A 19,106-nucleotide genomic window follows, 5' to 3' on the forward strand; every position below is an offset into this window, starting at 1 on the left:
GGTCAGTTTTGGGTTTTTGGGTAAAAGGGGTATTTTTTGGGTTCAGGGTCAGTTTTGGGTTTTTGGGTAAAGGGGTATTTTTAGGGTTCAGGGTCAGTTTTGGGTTTTTGGGTAAAAGGGTTATTTTTTGGGTTCAGGGTCAGTTTTGGGTTTTTGGGTAAAAGGGTACAGTGTAAAAATTAAATATAATTAAATTTAAATTACATTAAATTACATTGATTAAATTAAATTAAATTAATTAAATTAAATTAAATTAAATTAAATTACATTATATTAATTTTAATTAAATTAAATATGAAAAAATATTATATACTTACCAATACTTACGTTGTAATTGTATGCGTTGTAAAGGTATATGCGTTGTAAATACATGCGTGGTAATGGTATGCGTTGTCATGGATCCTGCGTTGTAAAAAATGCGTGGTAATGGTAGGCGTGGTAAAAGTATGCGTTGTAACGTCATACATCCGTAAGCAAATGTACCTAGACCTCTTGTGATGAAAATGGCTGTTTTTAAGCTTGATTTATAACCCTATGGCTTAATTTCACTAACTTCCCAATAAAACTATCCAGCCACCCCCTTTCCCCCCCCTTCTTCTCCCATCCCCTCCAACCCCCCCCTTCCCCCACCCTCCTTTCATTAACACTCCCTTACTTTCTGTAATTACATTCAGATCTATATCTTTTCAAATTGATAAATGTCTGGCTAACAAGTGTTCCCCTTTTCGCTTTTGGGCATATACAGTCGTGTGGACACTGAAGTTTGGACGCGCTGTACCGATTTTGGCCCAGTCCAAGATGGCGCCGCTTTTTTCGGGTCAATTGTCCCTTTTCGATTATTACTATTTTTATTTTGGTGGAAGGTGCTTGCCGTACTTTTGGCATGATGCACGTGGCAATGAGTTTGCGGTCTTGAACTCCACAAGACGGTAAGATTTACTTTGAATAACTAACCTCAAACTTGGTGTACAAACACTAATCTGTCTACCTTGAGCGAGACCCCTTCTATTAACGTTTTTGACTTGGCGCACTTATTCTAATTTTGGCGCGTTAACATTAACCGATCTTCCTTGAGTGAGCATTTTTCACGTTTCTGACCAGGCACACATACTCTATGTATGCCGTGGACGATGTTAATTTGGTATTCACCTTGAGTGAGCCTTTTCTTGTTTATGCCACAGGTTATGCAACCATACAATTCCGGCTACCTATCGTGCAGCAGCGTTTTTGACACGGCTCATATATATTTCTATACATGTGCTGGACGTTGCCAACATGGTGCTTGCTAGGCACTCATTATTTCTTGAGATAAATAGCCCATTTCAAACTATTTTAATTATTGATTAAGCCTATGTGACCTACATGATTGGAGCTGGCATAGCTCACCCTTTGAACCATCTGGCTAGTCGATTTTTTAATGTTCTATCTATCACGTAATTCTGGGCTATATTTATTTATTTATTTTTCCTAATAATTTTTCAGGTTATGAATTGGTGAACTAATTTTGATTTCACCACCGAAGACCATTTGATGGCCATGCGAATGTGCTGATGACGTCCACATTATGCTATTAAGTAGCTAGAACTTATCGCACAATTAATTGTTATTTCTTGCGGTAAGTGCTATACTGACCTTTGGGGCGACAATGTCTAATTTCAGGCCTACTGATGTAGTTTAAGTGACATTCAGTTTTTCTTGGTAATTTTCAGTGTCCGAATATTGATTTTCGAGCATCTGGATTTTTAACTGAATTACCCTTTCGAATCCAAAGTTAAAGGTATTTTTGCCTTCTTGACTTGTTTTTATATACACGGTTATAAGGATCCCCCTCACGTAGTGGTGTGGACCTATGGTACAACATCTTTCCTTCCTTCACACGGCCGCCTTTTCCTCATGAGAAGCCTACCCTGACATTAATGTATAACTTATTATTAAGAATTATTGTTAAAATTATACATTCTATTGTACAGATCTCTTGCACAAGAACATTTTCCAGTCCTGAAGATGACCGTTAAATAATGTATCGGTCTAAACGCCGTCGACGCTTCCCTGTGGCTTGATTTACTTTAAGGACACAGTTTTCATGTTTTGGGTGTTCCTTTTGCTTCTGTGATGTGTATTTTTGTTGCCACCTGTCTGGTTTATATGTATTGTTTTTTGTACACCAGCTTCGTTTTTCTGGCTTGAGATTATTTATATGTTGAAGTGAAACTTTCTGAATTGTTGAAATAAAATAAATGTATATTTTTTGATACCATGAGGCTGTTGTGAAGGACTTCTCTACATTTCATATTGGATACCTTTCCAATTTTTTAATTTTTCCTTTCCCCTGAGCCTTTTTGTTTGATATAATAAGTATTGTCCCTGGTTCAGGGTTCGTGGACAGCCCCTGTGGTTGTTAATCACAAATACTTATGTTATGTTATGTTGGGCTGAGCTGGTGAAACAAAACTGATCTGTGCTGTACTATCAAACAGCTCTTACAAAGTTGGGGACTCCCAAACTGTGTATTTACTAATTTTACCCCAAAGTATTTAAAGTTGTTCAGCCTGTCAAGTACCTTATCATCCAACCTTAGTTGTTTCATATCTTTTACACTTGGTATTTGGATTTGCTGTGATGGTATTTAACGTACGCAAAGGACAATAGGTTGCTTAAGGTATGTAGAATAGGTTGTTACTGTGACAATTTAGCAATTGGAGGCAATCCTCCGTGGACTGGGATATGGAAAACATGGCATGCGTATTTACATTCTTCTTGTACTTTATTAGGCAGGAGATATTGGTTTATAGCTTGTGAGTTCAAGATGGATGGGGATGGAAAGGATTAGTTGATTAGCTGGTAGTGCTCAATGTTTATCATATTCTAGACATTAAGTTAGTCACATTTGATTGACTTCAAATGAGTAATTGATGCTCACAGACGCAGCATTCAAGCAGGAGTGACTTCATTAAATTATTTGCTCTATCTCAATCAATGTTAGTTGCCTGTCAACATTATTTTAAAGTTATGGGGCCCAATTCACAAAGGTAAACTTAGACCTGAAGTCTAAGTTTAGACATGAAGTCTAAGGACAAGTCTAAGTATACCTTTGTGAATTAGGCCCTTATATTTCAGGTCTTATTTGGCTGGATGTTATGTCAGTGATATAGTCTTGATCATAGGGCTAGTGAAAGAGCATAGGAGAGAGAGAGGTCATAATATTCTGTACATCTTGCAATCTATATTAGGGAAGTAATCTTTATGTTTTAAGATTATAGGTATTTTAAGGTTTGGCTTGACAATTCATGAGTTGAATAATATAAAGAGATTGTAGAGTCAGGGGCTTTGGGTCATCTCTCTTGAACCATTAGCATCTTTGGGTCAGGCCCTTTCAGCCATTGTAAAATAACAAACAGTAACCTCTGTGTGCCACACAGCCTCTACTTCTCAGCTATATTGTGCAGATTTCTTTATGGTGAGCAGAATAGAGAGTGGCAACCGATGATGGGACCCAATGCAACGAATTTACAGTTAGTAGGTTAAATTGTAGTCAAACTAGAATGACAATGAAAGTAATGAACATCACATTGATATATGGGTGCCATTTAAACACTTAACTGTTCCAGTTCCCCCTCCAATATGGGTGATGGTGCGATGGCAGCTCCAGTTTATGCTGACCATTCAGTTCCGGTTAGAAGAGCTATACATAGGATAAGAGGACATGTATAATAAAATTAAGTTTGATTGATTGAATTGGCTGTGGGGTTCATGCTTTAGGTGGAGACAAGAATGCAGAGATTGTTTTCTAGTACATAGGAACATAGCTGTGCTTTTCTAGAACATAAGAAAAATAATTCTAAACCATTCTATATAAACATGAGGTAGGATTCTATTTAGAGTGTTTTCTAATAGTCGTGAGATCCTCAAATAAAATATGCACTAGGACAATAATTTATTTGGCACCACATCAGAATTTTTTTATCCTCTTGGTTTTGGCAAGTACAAGATTCTATGATCTCAGATCATGTGTTGGATTTGAGATATTCCACTTTGGCTTGTAGGATTTCGGGGCCAGTGTTATGTGTGCCTGGGCGTCGTTCGCAGAGTTTCGCTATGCGGAACTCCGCGAGGTTCCAAAAAAACTCTGAGAAGTTCCACGAGTGGCAGAGTGCAGTGTGAACTGCAGTTTGTGCTGGTATTCCTGAAGCTCGGGTAGAAATTCTACCGTTCGCGATCGTAAACTTACCGCTCACGATCGCGAGCGGGGAAAAAACTCAGCTGCTTATCGCGAAGCAGAGTTTTCGGCACTCTGCGAGCTCCTCTGAGTGTGGAGTGCAGAAAACTCCGCGAACAGAGCAAACTTCACCGCCCTGGCCTAGCTTTGTGGGCATGGCAGAGAAGTTTGAAATTCACTCTTTTGTGCATTGGCAGCAGGTGATACCGAGCTGTATCTTTCTTTATTGTAGATAAGCTTGGCCACTGGATTTTGCATCATATGGAGTCAGGTGAACAGGTAGTCTGCCATATTCAAATAAAGTGCATTACCATAGTCCAGTCTACTAGTGATTAGAGCATCTGCTATGGTTCTTTGCCAGTCAAGAGGTATCCAGTAGAACATCCTTCTTAAGAGTTTGAGGATGCCAAGCACTTGTCGGAGGTGGCATTGACTTGCTCCTGCATGGATAGATAATCATCAATAAGAACCCCGATATTTTTTGCTACTTTTTTGGGATCCAGAGTGGATCCTAACAAAGCATGCAACCAGTAGGAGTCCCAAATCTCTGTTTTGTTGGCTTTTTATTTTAAACAATGATCCATCCTCCAGTTTGCTACTTCAGCAAGACACCTTGTCAGTTTATCTAGGGTTTCATCATATCTTTCCCCTATTGAAATGATCAGCATATGAGCAGATTGCAAAGTCCCACTTTCTGACAATTTTTTCAAGGGAATAAATGTATATATTTAAAATGTCAGGATAAGGGAGGAGCCCTGAGGGACTCCACATTTGGATGCATGGGGGTGATCCTAAGTTTGTGTTCTTTTTCTTTAAAAGGAGTTTAACCAATGTAGGGCTTTGGGATGAAGTTTGATTTCATTACTTTTTTTTATTACTAGGCTATAGGAAACAGTATCAAAAGTCTCATAAAGATCAAGTAGTATCTGGATATATTTCAAATTGGAGATGAAGTCCTGAGTGGAAGCACAAAAGGTCCGATTTTACCAATGAAGTCACCCCATACATTTGGAAGTATGCAGGGCTACGTACTCTCACACTCTAAACTGAGGATGTTTACCAACTTACCTATTACCATGAAGTTCATTGACAAAGTTGTGTACAGGCAGGTGCAAAATCACTTCTAGGCCATCTATCGCCCACACAACTACCAATCTGGCTTCAGACATCATTGCAAGACTAAAACAGCAACTTACAGATTGTAAATGATATGTTCCTCAACACAGATAATGGTGAGTCCTGCGGCCTGATAGTTCTGGGCCTATTGGTCGACTTGAATACCACCGGTCACTTCATCATCATCTGCACCCCAAAGTCCCAAACAAGATTCATTGATTCTCCTCCTAATTGTTCTGCTAACACCGGGTCACCTCCAGACCATAGAAGCTCGCCGTCACACACAGAGCTTCCAGGGATCCATTTAGAATGACTTAATCTTTTACCCCAGCTCCTGTGTACCTGGACATTCTATTCATAGACTCCTACACTAAGGAATCAAACACCTTATGCACTGCCTGCACTTCTACCACTCCTGATTGTCAAACACTTATCTGGAATTCAAGTCCATCATGACAAAATGCCTTCTCTTCTCCAAATTCACCACACAACAACTAGTCCAACCATGGCTTAACAAAATGAACATGAATGATTCAACTCCCAAATATCACCCTATCTCAAATTGCTTGGATGCACGCTCAACCCCAACATCCAACATCACCCTCAAAGAGCACATCTCCAGGAAGACCAAAATAGTCTGGTACAAGCCATTAAGAAAAATGAGGGTAGGGCACAGGCTTATGTGTCAAGATGTAATGTTCTTTGAAGAGGTGTGTCTGCAAATCTTTCTTGAATTGAAAGAGCTTTTGAAAGTCCACCATGGACTTAATGGTGGTTGTGAATTTGCTATCTGGGAGGAAAGGCTTAATCTGTTTTTAATGTGTATATAAGGAGGGGCAACCCAGTAACCCTTGGACCTGGGTAATCAAGTAATAAAGAAAAACAGTGGTCCCTTGAAGCAGAAGTGTGAACCTCTACGTCCTTGGAAACAATAATTTTACCAATCAACATATTTGTTCCATTTCAAACCCAGTCAGTTTTATTCAATTTTTGTCAACAAGAGAAAAAAATCATTGACATTTCAAACTCAAGCCAATTTGAAAGTAGACAGGTGATCCCAAATGGTGCAACAGTGCGGTGCAAGTGAAATATGTAAGTGCAAATTGTCCTGGTGCTATACACCTGGGAAACATCCTTTACTACGAAACTTTTTCCACGCAGTACCTTTACAACGCAGGAATTACAACGCAAGTCGTTACTATCCACGGGGACTGGAGTTGGAATAGTAAATTAAACTATTCACTATCCAGCACCCCCCAACGCAAGTCGTTGTAACAACTTGCGTTGTAAAACCTGCGTTGTAAAGGCATGTGTGGAAAAAGCATCCGTTGTAACGACATACATCCTATACGGCCTATGTACATAAATAGTGACTGATCAAGGATGCAAAAGTGGTTGGTACACACTGACACACAGTGAAATGCTCCAGAACCAAACTTAAACAGCACTCTATTATTGAGATGCTGTTTGGGGTCACCTTTTTACTTTCAAATTGGATTGAGTATGAAATTGTAATGATTTTTTTTCAAAAGTTCCTTCAATTCAAGAAAGAGCTGCAGACACACCTCTTCAAACAACATTACATCCTGACACATAAGCGAGTGCCCTGCCCTATTCAAATATTTACAACAAGGGGTGGTGATGGACAGAGTCTCTGAATTAAGCAGAATACTCTCACCCAGTCAAGAGATCAGGGCTAGATCCAACACCGTTTGTTAGCTCATTGCACCATCCCAGTTTCAGAACCTGGCTGTATGCAAATTAGTCTGTCCCTGGCCCAGTGCATCATGGGAACAGGGCAGACCAGACTACAAAAGCCAATTCTTACACTGGGAAGGAAACAAGCTTTCGGGGACCGGTTTCTGTCATTTCAGCCGTCTTCGGCCCGGCTTGCTTGAATCCTGATGGTGCAATGAGCAAGGGACTCACATCTGAGTATACCCTTCCACGCTTAGGGTGGACAAAAATATTTACAACAAGGGGTGGTGATGGACAGAGTCTCTGAATTAAGCAGAATACTCTCACCCAGTCAAGAGATCAGGGCTAGATCCAACACCGTTTTTTAGCTCATTGCACCATCCCAGTTTCAGAACCTGGCTGTATGCAAATTAGTCTGTCCCTGGCCCAGTGCATCATGGGAACAGGGCAGACCAGACTACAAAAGCCAATTCTTACACTGGGAAGGAAACAAGCTTCCGGCGACCGGTTTCTGGCATTTCAGCCGTCTTCGGCCCGGCTTGCTTGAATCCTGATGGTGCAATGAGCAAGGGACTCACATCTGAGTATACCCTTCCACGCTTAGGGTGGACAAAAATATTTACAACAAGGGGTGGTGATGGACAGAGTCTCTGAATTAAGCAGAATACTCTCACCCAGTCAAGAGATCAGGGCTAGATCCAACACCGTTTTTTAGCTCATTGCACCATCCCAGTTTCAGAACCTGGCTGTATGCAAATTAGTCTGTCCCTGGCCCAGTGCATCATGGGAACAGGGCAGACCAGACTACAAAAGCCAATTCTTACACTGGGAAGGAAACAAGCTTCCGGGGACCGGTTTCTGGCATTTCAGCCGTCTTCGGCCCGGCTTGCTTGAATCCTGATGGTGCAATGAGCAAGGGACTCACATCTGAGTATGCCCTTCCACGCTTAGGGTGGACAAAAATATTTACAACAAGGGGTGGTGATGGACAGAGTCTCTGAATTAAGCAGAATACTCTCACCCAGTCAAGAGATCAGGGCTAGATCCAACACCGTTTTTTAGCTCATTGCACCATCCCAGTTTCAGAACCTGGCTGTATGCAAATTAGTCTGTCCCTGGCCCAGTGCATCATGGGAACAGGGCAGACCAGACTACAAAAGCCAATTCTTACACTGGGAAGGAAACAAGCTTCCGGGGACCGGTTTCTGGCATTTCAGCCGTCTTCGGCCCGGCTTGCTTGAATCCTGATGGTGCAATGAGCAAGGGACTCACATCTGAGTATGCCCTTCCACGCTTAGGGTGGACAAAAATATTTACAACAAGGGGTGGTGATGGACAGAGTCTCTGAATTAAGTAGAATACTCTCACCCAGTCAAGAGATCAGGGCTAGATCCCACACCGTTTTTTAGCTCATTGCACCATCCCAGTTTCAGAACCTGGCTGTATGCAAATTAGTCTGTCCCTGGCCCAGTGCATCATGGGAACAGGGCAGACCAGACCAGACTACAAAAGCCAATTCTTACACTGGGAAGGAAACAAGCTTCCGGGGACCGGTTTCTGGCATTTCAGCCGTCTTCGGCCCGGCTTGCTTGAATCCTGATGGTGCAATGAGCAAGGGACTCACATCTGAGTATACCCTTCCACGCTTAGGGTGGACAAAAATATTTACAACAAGGGGTGGTGATGGACAGAGTCTCTGAATTAAGCAGAATACTCTCACCCAGTCAAGAGATCAGGGCTAGATCCAACACCGTTTTTTAGCTCATTGCACCATCCCAGTTTCAGAACCTGGCTGTATGCAAATTAGTCTGTCCCTGGCCCAGTGCATCATGGGAACAGGGAAGACCAGACTACAAAAGCCAATTCTTACACTGGGAAGGAAACAAGCTTCCGGGGACCGGTTTCTGGCATTTCAGCCGTCTTCGGCCCGGCTTGCTTGAATCCTGACAGACTAATTTGCATATAGCCAGGTTCTGAACTGGGATGGTGCAGTGAGCTAAACAACGGTGATGGATCAAGCCCTGATCTGTTGACTGGGTAGGAGTGTTCTGATTAGCTCAGATACTCTGTCCATCACCACCCCCTTTTTGAAATATTTTGGCCACCACAAGTGTGGAAGGGTATGCTCAGACATGAGTCCCTTGCTCACTGCACCATCAGGATTCAAGCAAGCCGGGCCGAAGACGGCTGTAATGCCAGAAACCGGTCCCCGGAAGCTTGTTTCCTTTCCAGTGAAGAATTGGCTTGGTAGTTTGGTCTGCCCTGTTCCCATGATGCACTGGGCCAGGGACAGACTAATTTGCATATAGCCAGGTTCTGAACTGGGATGGTGCAGTGAGCTAAAAAATGGTGATGGATCAAGCCCTGATCTGTTGACTGGGTAGGAGTGTTCTGATTAACTCAGATACTCTGTCCATCACCACCCCCTTTTTGAAATATTTTGGCCACCACAAGTGTGGAAGGGTATGCTCAGACATGAGTCCCTTGCTCACTGCACCATCAGGATTCAAGCAAGCCGGGCCGAAGACGGCTGTAATGCCAGAAACCGGTCCCCGGAAGCTTGTTTCCTTTCCAGTGAAGAATTGGCTTGGTAGTTTGGTCTGCCCTGTTCCCATGATGCACTGGGCCAGGGACAGACTAATTTGCATATAGCCAGGTTCTGAACTGGGATGGTGCAGTGAGCTAAAAAACAGTGATGGATCAAGCCCTGATCAGTTGACTGGGTAGGAGTGTTCTGATTAACTCAGATACTCTGTCCATCACCACCCCCTTTTTGAAATATTTTGGCCACCACAAGTGTGGAAGGGTATGCTCAGACATGAGTCCCTTGCTCACTGCACCATCAGGATTCAAGCAAGCCGGGCCGAAGACGGCTGTAATGCCAGAAACCGGTCCCCGGAAGCTTGTTTCCTTTCCAGTGAAGAATTGGCTTGGTAGTTTGGTCTGCCCTGTTCCCATGATGCACTGGGCCAGGGACAGACTAATTTGCATATAGCCAGGTTCTGAACTGGGATGGTGCAGTGAGCTAACAAACGGTGATGGATCAAGCCCTGATCTGTTGACTGGGTAGGAGTGTTCTGATTAACTCAGATACTCTGTCCATCACCACCCCCTTTTTGAAGTATTTTGGCCACCACAAGTGTGGAAGGGTATGCTCAGACATGAGTCCCTTGCTCACTGCACCATCAGGATTAAAGCAAGCCGGGCCGAAGACGGCTGTAATGCCAGAAACCGGTACCCGGAAGCTTGTTTCCTTTCCAGTGAAGAATTGGCTTGGTAGTTTGGTCTGCCCTGTTCCCATGATGCACTGGGCCAGGGACAGACTAATTTGCATATAGCCAGGTTCTGAACTGGGATGGTGCAGTGAGCTAACAAACGGTGATGGATCAATCCCTGATCTGTTGACTGGGTAGGAGTGTTCTGATTAACTCAGATACTCTGTCCATCACCACCCCCTTTTTGAAGTATTTTGGCCACCACAAGTGTGGAAGGGTATGCTCAGACATGAGTCCCTTGCTCACTGCACCATCAGGATTCAAGCAAGCCGGGCCGAAGACGGCTGTAATGCCAGAAACCGGTCCCCGGAAGCTTGTTTCCTTTCCAGTGAAGAATTGGCTTGGTAGTTTGGTCTGCCCTGTTCCCATGATGCACTGGGCCAGGGACAGACTAATTTGCATATAGCCAGGTTCTGAACTGGGATGGTGCAGTGAGCTAAAAAATGGTGATGGATCAAGCCCTGATCTGTTGACTGGGTAGGAGTGTTCTGATTAACTCAGATACTCTGTCCATCACCACCCCCTTTTTGAAATATTTTGGCCACCACAAGTGTGGAAGGGTATGCTCAGACATGAGTCCCTTGCTCACTGCACCATCAGGATTCAAGCAAGCCGGGCCGAAGACGGCTGTAATGCCAGAAACCGGTCCCCGGAAGCTTGTTTCCTTTCCAGTGAAGAATTGGCTTGGTAGTTTGGTCTGCCCTGTTCCCATGATGCACTGGGCCAGGGACAGACTAATTTGCATATAGCCAGGTTCTGAACTGGGATGGTGCAGTGAGCTAAAAAACAGTGATGGATCAAGCCCTGATCAGTTGACTGGGTAGGAGTGTTCTGATTAACTCAGATACTCTGTCCATCACCACCCCCTTTTTGAAATATTTTGGCCACCACAAGTGTGGAAGGGTATGCTCAGACATGAGTCCCTTGCTCACTGCACCATCAGGATTCAAGCAAGCCGGGCCGAAGACGGCTGTAATGCCAGAAACCGGTCCCCGGAAGCTTGTTTCCTTTCCAGTGAAGAATTGGCTTGGTAGTTTGGTCTGCCCTGTTCCCATGATGCACTGGGCCAGGGACAGACTAATTTGCATATAGCCAGGTTCTGAACTGGGATGGTGCAGTGAGCTAACAAACGGTGATGGATCAAGCCCTGATCTGTTGACTGGGTAGGAGTGTTCTGATTAACTCAGATACTCTGTCCATCACCACCCCCTTTTTGAAGTATTTTGGCCACCACAAGTGTGGAAGGGTATGCTCAGACATGAGTCCCTTGCTCACTGCACCATCAGGATTAAAGCAAGCCGGGCCGAAGACGGCTGTAATGCCAGAAACCGGTACCCGGAAGCTTGTTTCCTTTCCAGTGAAGAATTGGCTTGGTAGTTTGGTCTGCCCTGTTCCCATGATGCACTGGGCCAGGGACAGACTAATTTGCATATAGCCAGGTTCTGAACTGGGATGGTGCAGTGAGCTAACAAACGGTGATGGATCAAGCCCTGATCTGTTGACTGGGTAGGAGTGTTCTGATTAACTCAGATACTCTGTCCATCACCACCCATTTTTTGAAATATTTTGGCCACCACAAGTGTGGAAGGGTATGCTCAGACATGAGTCCCTTGCTCACTGCACCATCAGGATTCAAGCAAGCCGGGCCGAAGACGGCTGTAATGCCAGAAACCGGTCCCCGGAAGCTTGTTTCCTTTCCAGTGAAGAATTGGCTTGGTAGTTTGGTCTGCCCTGTTCCCATGATGCACTGGGCCAGGGACAGACTAATTTGCATATAGCCAGGTTCTGAACTGGGATGGTGCAGTGAGCTAAAAAACGGTGATGGATCAAGCCCTGATCTGTTGACTGGGTAGGAGTGTTCTGATTAACTCAGATACTCTGTCCATCACCACCCCCTTTTTGAAATATTTTGGCCACCACAAGTGTGGAATGGTATGCTCAGACATGAGTCCCTTGCTCACTGCACCATCAGGATTCAAGCAAGCCGGGCCGAAGACGGCTGTAATGCCAGAAACCGGTCCCCAGAAGCTTGTTTCCTTTCCAGTGAAGAATTGGCTTGGTAGTTTGGTCTGCCCTGTTCCCATGATGCACTGGGCCAGGGACAGACTAATTTGCATATAGCCAGGTTCTGAACTGGGATGGTGCAGTGAGCTAAAAAACGGTGATGGATCAAGCCCTGATCTGTTGACTGGGTAGGAGTGTTCTGATTAACTCAGATACTCTGTCCATCACCACCCCCTTTTTGAAATATTTTGGCCACCACAAGTGTGGAAGGGTATGCTCAGACATGAGTCCCTTGCTCACTGCACCATCAGGATTCAAGCAAGCCGGGCCGAAGACGGCTGTAATGCCAGAAACCGGTCCCCGGAAGCTTGTTTCCTTTCCAGTGAAGAATTGGCTTTGTAGTTTGGTCTGCCCTGTTCCCATGATGCACTGTGCCAGGGACAGACTAATTTGCATATAGCCAGGTTCTGAACTGGGATGGTGCAGTGAGCTAAAAAACGGTGATGGATCAAGCCCTGATCTGTTGACTGGGTAGGAGTGTTCTGATTAACTCAGATACTCTGTCCATCACCACCCCCTTTTTGAAATATTTTGGCCACCACAAGTGTGGAAGGGTATGCTCAGACATGAGTCCCTTGCTCACTGCACAATCAGGATTCAAGCAAGCCGGGCCGAAGACGGCTGTAATGCCAGAAACCGGTCCCCGGAAGCTTGTTTCCTTTCCAGTGAAGAATTGGCTTGGTAGTTTGGTCTGCCCTGTTCCCATGATGCACTGGGCCAGGGACAGACTAATTTGCATATAGCCAGGTTCTGAACTGGGATGGTGCAGTGAGCTAAAAAACGGTGATGGATCAAGCCCTGATCTGTTGACTGGGTAGGAGTGTTCTGATTAACTCAGATACTCTGTCCATCACCACCCCCTTTTTGAAGTATTTTGGCCACCACAAGTGTGGAAGGGTATGCTCAGACATGAGTCCCTTGCTCACTGCACTATCAGGATTCAAGCAAGCCGGGCCGAAGACGGCTGTAATGCCAGAAACCGGTCCCCGGAAGCTTGTTTCCTTTCCAGTGAAGAATTGGCTTGGTAGTTTGGTCTGCCCTGTTCCCATGATGCACTGGGCCAGGGACAGACTAATTTGCATATAGCCAGGTTCTGAACTGGGATGGTGCAGTGAGCTAAAAAACGGTGATGGATCAAGCCCTGATCTGTTGACTGGGTAGGAGTGTTCTGATTAACTCAGATACTCTGTCCATCACCACCCCCTTTTTGAAATATTTTGGCCACCACAAGTGTGGAAGGGTATGCTCAGACATGAGTCCCTTGCTCACTGCACCATCAGGATTCAAGCAAGCCGGGCCGAAGACGGCTGTAATGCCAGAAACCGGTCTCCGGAAGCTTGTTTCCTTTCCAGTGAAGAATTGGCTTGGTAGTTTGGTCTGCCCTGTTCCCATGATGCACTGCGCCAGGGACAGACTAATTTGCATATAGCCAGGTTCTGAACTGGGATGGTGCAGTGAGCTAAAAAACGGTGATGGATCAAGCCCTGATCTGTTGACTGGAACGGTGATGGATCAAGCCCTGATCTGTTGACTGGGTAGGAGTGTTCTGATTAACTCAGATACTCTGTCCATCACCACCCCCTTTTTGAAATATTTTGGCCACCACAAGTGTGGAAGGGTATGCTCAGACATGAGTCCCTTGCTCACTGCACCATCAGGATTCAAGCAAGCCGGGCCGAAGACGGCTGTAATGCCAGAAACCGGTCCCCGGAAGCTTGTTTCCTTTCCAGTGAAGAATTGGCTTGGTAGTTTGGTCTGCCCTGTTCCCATGATGCACTGGGCCAGGGAAAGACTAATTTGCATATAGCCAGGTTCTGAACTGGGATGGTGCAGTGAGCTAAAAAACGGTGATGGATCAAGCCCTGATCTGTTTACTGGGTAGGAGTGTTCTGATTAACTCAGATACTCTGTCCATCACCACCCCCTTTTTGAAATATTTTGGCCACCACAAGTGTGGAAGGGTATGCTCAGACATGAGTCCCTTGCTCACTGCACCATCAGGATTCAAGCAAGCCGGGCCGAAGACGGCTGTAATGCCAGAAACCGGTCCCCGGAAGCTGGTTTCCTTTCCAGTGAAGAATTGGCTTGGTAGTTTGGTCTGCCCTATTCCCATGATGCACTGGGCCAGGGACAGACTAATTTGCATATAGCCAGGTTCTGAACTGGGATGGTGCAGTGAGCTAAAAAACGGTGATGGATCAAGCCCTGATCTGTTGACTGGGTAGGAGTGTTCTGATTAACTCAGATACTCTGTCCATCACCACCCCCTTTTTGAAATATTTTGGCCACCACAAGTGTGGAAGGGTATGCTCAGACATGAGTCCCTTGCTCACTGCACCATCAGGATTCAAGCAAGCCGGGCCGAAGACGGCTGTAATGCCAGAAACCGGTCCCCGGAAGCTTGTTTCCTTTCCAGTGAAGAATTGGCTTGGTAGTTTGGTCTGCCCTGTTCCCATGATGCACTGGGCCAGGGACAGACTAATTTGCATATAGCCAGGTTCTGAACTGGGATGGTGCAGTGAGCTAAAAAACGGTGATGGATCAAGCCCTGATCTGTTGACTGGGTAGGAGTGTTCTGATTAACTCAGATACTCTGTCCATCACCACCCCCTTTTTGAAATATTTTGGCCACCACAAGTGTGGAAGGGTATGCTCAGACATGAGTCCCTTGCTCACTGCACCATCAGGATTCAAGCAAGCCGGGCCGAAGACGGCTGTAATGCCAGAAACCGGTCTCCGGAAGCTTGTTTCCTTTCCAGTGAAGAATTGGCTTGGTAGTTTGGTCTGCCCTGTTCCCATGATGCACTGCGCCAGGGACAGACTAATTTGCATATAGCCAGGTTCTGAACTGGGATGGTGCAGTGAGCTAAAAAACGGTGATGGATCAAGCCCTGATCTGTTGACTGGAACGGTGATGGATCAAGCCCTGATCTGTTGACTGGGTAGGAGTGTTCTGATTAACTCAGATACTCTGTCCATCACCACCCCCTTTTTGAAATATTTTGGCCACCACAAGTGTGGAAGGGTATGCTCAGACATGAGTCCCTTGCTCACTGCACCATCAGGATTCAAGCAAGCCGGGCCGAAGACGGCTGTAATGCCAGAAACCGGTCCCCGGAAGCTTGTTTCCTTTCCAGTGAAGAATTGGCTTGGTAGTTTGGTCTGCCCTGTTCCCATGATGCACTGGGCCAGGGACAGACTAATTTGCATATAGCCAGGTTCTGAACTGGGATGGTGCAGTGAGCTAAAAAACGGTGATGGATCAAGCCCTGATCTGTTGACTGGGTAGGAGTGTTCTGATTAACTCAGATACTCTGTCCATCACCACCCCCTTTTTGAAATATTTTGGCCACCACAAGTGTGGAAGGGTATGCTCAGACATGAGTCCCTTGCTCACTGCACCATCAGGATTCAAGCAAGCCGGGCCGAAGACGGCTGTAATGCCAGAAACCGGTCCCCGGAAGCTTGTTTCCTTTCCAGTGAAGAATTGGCTTGGTAGTTTGGTCTGCCCTGTTCCCATGATGCACTGGGCCAGGGACAGACTAATTTGCATATAGCCAGGTTCTGAACTGGGATGGTGCAGTGAGCTAAAAAACGGTGATGGATCAAGCCCTGATCTGTTGACTGGGTAGGAGTGTTCTGATTAACTCAGATACTCTGTCCATCACCACCCCCTTTTTGAAATATTCTACCCTATTCAAATACATAATCCTCTGCATCCTACCAAGGATTATCTACAGTTTGGCTCTATACAGTGTTACATTGTCTGTGGTCACCACTGTGTAGTTGTAGCTAGTGCCGGTTTTCCATATGACATAGATTTTTTGTTTTGCTAATAACTTGAGCAGTTTGATGAATTTTAATGAAACTTTTCAAAAAAAGTTTCATCCACTTCTTTTCCTTTCTACAAAAAAGGTTTGGAGTGTTCTGTCAAGCAGAGATTTAGAAAATGTAGGGGTCTCAAAATGTGGTTTTCCCATGTAAAGGACTTTTAACAGTGCTACAGCCAAAAAGGCCAAATGGAATTGCACCAAATTTGTCAGAAAGCTAGATCTTTACCATGAAAGGGTGCTTTTTGCAATTAGGTGGAAATCAGTTAAGTGACTTTTGTGAAATAAAGGTTCAAAATGAATAGATATTTCAGGCCGCTGGTGAAAATGCCACAACATGACTGCAACATGTAGATAAATATTGCAGGCTTCATTTTAGAACTCGGGGACTCAATTCCTGTGTCCTAAAAACAAGTAAACTAAAGCATAGGGGGACATGCTAAGGGTAACCTGACTCTCTGGGTGTTGTGGAGAAGGGCAGCAGAGGGTGCCATCCGGGGTTCAATTAAAAATAAATTCGTTTTTTCTGCAATACTGCGGTAGCGCCACAGCACTCAGTGCAGGCCTGTGAGGTGTCTTAGCCATATCGCGGTACTCAGAATATACACTGATGTATACCCACACACGCAAACTCTAACACAGACATACCCATACAGACACCCGTACCCCAATACACAAACAAAACAGCCACACACATCCCCCACTTGCAATTGCATGCATTCACACACACAGCTACATACAGTCACACATATACAGCCAAAATCCATATCACACAGATCCTACATCCACACATACACCAACACTCCCCATACAGACACACATGCAACTACACATGCACCCACACTCATAGACACATACACAGACAGGTTAAACAAGCATTTACAATGCAATAGGTCTCGCAGCATTAAAGTTTGAGTTACTGGCATTGTAAATGACAATGCTTTGCATTAATTTTTTTTAAATTTGCAATTGGTATATAAACATTGTTTGTGAATGGTTAGCTGTTGCTTATGCTAAGCAAAGTTGGCAGTAATATAGAGTGCTAGTCTTGGTTGTTATAAGCATGCTGATTTAAAGCGCTCTGATACCTGCGGGTAAAGTTTGCGCTATATAAAAGTGTAAACTAATAAATAAATTAAAAAAAGCCTACCTGTACCACGTCCGTTCTTATTCTGCGATGCCACATATCTTTGTGTCCCTGTACTTATTAACTTCACCCAGCTGTGGGAAACCACCATGGCAGGAACAGCGTGTTGCGGGGCAGACACAGGCAATGTAGCCACTGTCCTGTGGCTGCACCGCGGGGTAACAGTGTAGGGGCAGGAAGGCACGCCCTTGCTGGGGCAGCTGTGCGCTTTATAAATTGGAATAACATAACATAACATAACATAACAGTTGGTAGTGCTGTGCCATAACAGTGTAGTTTTCTGTGTATGCTGGGCATGGGGGTTGCTATTGGCTGACAAGAAGTGGTGAGGAGGTGCCGGTTCGGTGCGCCTGCTACCTGATCTTGGGCAGGCGACAGGTAAAACAAGTCACGATCTTAACGAGTAAGTCTGTATAAGTCAATTAAAGTTATTTATCTCCATGGTCGATCTGAGTAAGAACCAGAAAGAGAACCCTGGGCTGCAACAGGAATCACATCAATGTTAACTTTTGTTTGAGTGAGTACACATAGACGTCTCTTACGTGTGTAACTGTTGTGCAGAGGCAGCTTGATTCCATACATACAGTGAGCACCTGTCGAGTCTCGTTGAGAGATACATGTTGTTACACACTAGTTTCAGGAAGAGCAGATGTCTTACAGGTAATGATCCCAGATATCACTAGGACCCCTAGTGAGCCCAAGTTGTTCATGTGAATTGAAGGATCAATCAGTTTAGGACCTTACCCAGTAAGTATGTGTAGCAGAGTGACTGGCGTTGGAGGTGATTTATTTTTTGAGCATCAGCCCAGACTACCTTATATTTATCTACCAGCAAAGTTGCTTCTGATGTAGCCGGACCCTCCGTGACAAGATGGCTGTTGAGTCCTCCTCCATCCCAGGGCTGAGTGACACCTCTTCATCAGAGGATTGAGGCTCTATGGAATGAGGAACGTGTATGGTATGCCTCACTGCCTTTAACTTTTGGCTGGATTTCATGCTATGACTTCTGGAAATTCAAGGGTGCAAGACTGGCAATCTACTTGTCTCCAAGACCCTCAACATCGAGAAGGACTTTAACGGAGAAGAACTTCTTGATATCAAGAGAGTGGCTTTTGTTGCCCTCGACATTGAATGTGTTCCCATTGAGCATGTAGAGGTGAAATGTATCATCATCAGACCCCTCAACCAGGACGACTGGTGACCAGTGGAGTGGCTGTCGGTGCAGGAGCAGTCCTGGTCAATCCTAAGGCAGAAGAGAATAGTTCAAGGCCCCTTCACCCTTCTGGAGCTGTGCACTGCCAGGCAACTCATCCCATTTCTTCCAGACCGAGCCTTCTAGTGCCGACAAAAAACACACCTGAAAAATATGCAAATCCATCAATAGACTTTTCATGACTCAAAAATAAATCCACGAAAATTGAGTTTCCAGCCAAACAAAATTCAGAAAGGGAGTAGTGTTAGGGGTCCTGCTCAGTTAAATGGAAGTAATGAACTTTCCCAGTACTGCAAGGCGGATAGAGTCAAGCCCTCTGGATCCCCCAACAATGCCTTGCCCGCAAGAGTGTGCACTGTGCCATTTCAGAGACTGGAACTTCAAAACGGCAACAATAGTGGTGCTTCCAACAAAATACAGTGTCACTTTGATCTGGCTATTTCAAAAATAACCCCCATAATAAAAAACAAGGAATTGCTTCCTCGAGTAGGTTTGTTTTCCTGTCTGACATGTACCTTCTCAAATGAGGAAGACCTCTACAGTTGAA

The sequence above is a fragment of the Lissotriton helveticus genome, chromosome 6 (assembly GCF_964261635.1).
Source record: "Lissotriton helveticus chromosome 6, aLisHel1.1, whole genome shotgun sequence".
NCBI lineage: Eukaryota > Metazoa > Chordata > Amphibia > Caudata > Salamandridae > Lissotriton > Lissotriton helveticus.